This window comes from Chiloscyllium plagiosum, chromosome 20, assembly GCF_004010195.1.
Source record: "Chiloscyllium plagiosum isolate BGI_BamShark_2017 chromosome 20, ASM401019v2, whole genome shotgun sequence".
Taxonomy (NCBI): Eukaryota; Metazoa; Chordata; class Chondrichthyes; order Orectolobiformes; family Hemiscylliidae; genus Chiloscyllium; species Chiloscyllium plagiosum.
In genome coordinates, this window is record NC_057729.1 from 58,436,168 (window position 1) to 58,437,659 (window position 1,492).

Sequence of the window (1,492 nt, forward strand, 5' to 3'; positions counted from 1 at the left end):
CTGGAGAGAAGGAGAAAGAGAGGAGACCTGATCGAGGTGTACAAGAAAATGAGAGGAATAGATAGAGTCAATAGCCAGAGACGTTTTCCCAGGGCAGGATTGACTGATATGAAGAGTCATACTTTTAAGATATTAGGGGAAAGGCATAGAGGGGACGTAGAGGTAGGTTCTTTACGTAGAGAGTTATGAATGCATGGAATGCATTGCCAGCGGTGGTGGTGGAAGCAGAGTCATTGGGGACATTTAAGCGACTGCTGGGCATGCACATGGAGAGCAGTGAGTTGAGGGGTGCGTAGGTTAAGTTATTTTATTTTACATTAGAATTAAACCTCGGCACAACATTGTGGGCCCAAGGGCCAGTTCTGTGCTGTCCTTTTCTATGTTCTATCACTGTCATTCCAGGTCTCAGCTCCATTGATCTGATTTGGACCCAGAACCATATCTGACAGATACCTTCTTCAAAAGTAACAAGAGTTCTTCCTAAAATCAAAAAACACCCTCCAACATGCCGGTGACCTCTCCACAATCTTTATAATTTCTTATTTTAAACCAATTCAAGACCCATCTTCATTGCCTTGACTGAACCTTACACTGGAAGAGGTGCATTTCTATAGCAACTCTCAAGATTCCAGGACATCATAAAATGTTTTTGATGTTTAGTCACTGGTGTTGATGAAGGAACCTAAAATTGCTTCCAGCAACAACAAAACTGAATGGTGTGAACAATCTCTACTAGGTGCCTGAGGGAAAAATATCCATCAGGATATAAGAAAGAAATCTACCCTCAAGATCCTTCAAAAATGCCCCATCATTATGGAGTAGTCCATCAGAGGATATAACATTGCTGTATCTATGCCTATACCCTTTAATCATAAGAACAGGAGTAGGCCATTCAGCCCCTCCAGCCTGCTCCACCATTCAATAAGATCATGGCTGATCTGTGGCCTAACTCCATAGACCTGCCTTTGGCCCACATCCCTTAATCCCTTTGCTTAACAAAAATTAATCTACCTCTGATTTAAAGTTAACAACTGCTCCAGCATCTGCTGCCATTTGGGGAAGAGAGTTCCAAACCTCTCCCACCCTTTGTATGTAGAAGTGCTTCCTCACATCTCTCCTGAACGGTCTGGCCCTCATTCTTGAATTACACCCCTCGGTCTGAAATCCCCAACCAGTGAGAATTGTTTATCTTTTAACTACCCTGTCTTTACATGTTAATATCCTGAAAATTTCAATCAAATCACCCCGTAAACCTCTAAATTGTAGAGAAAACAGGCCTAATCTGGATAAGGTAAAAATAATGACTGCAGATTCTGGAAACCAGATTCTGGATCAGTGGTGCTGGAAGAGCACAGCAGTTCAGGCAGCATCCAAGGATCAGCGAAATCGACGTTTCGGGCAAAAGCCCTTCATCAGGAATAAAGGCAGTGAGCCTGAAGCGTGGAGAGATAAGCTAGAGGAGGGTGGGGGTGGGGAGAAAGTAGCATAGAGT

General features: G+C 43.3%; 1 protein-coding gene across 9 annotated transcripts in view; it reads right to left on the reverse strand.

Annotated features, from left to right (window-relative positions):
• The window catches only part of LOC122560320 (potassium voltage-gated channel subfamily KQT member 2-like), a 176,825-nt gene that overhangs the window by 43,545 nt on the left and 131,788 nt on the right, over window positions 1-1,492 (reverse strand). The gene's annotated exons all lie outside the window — the stretch shown is intronic.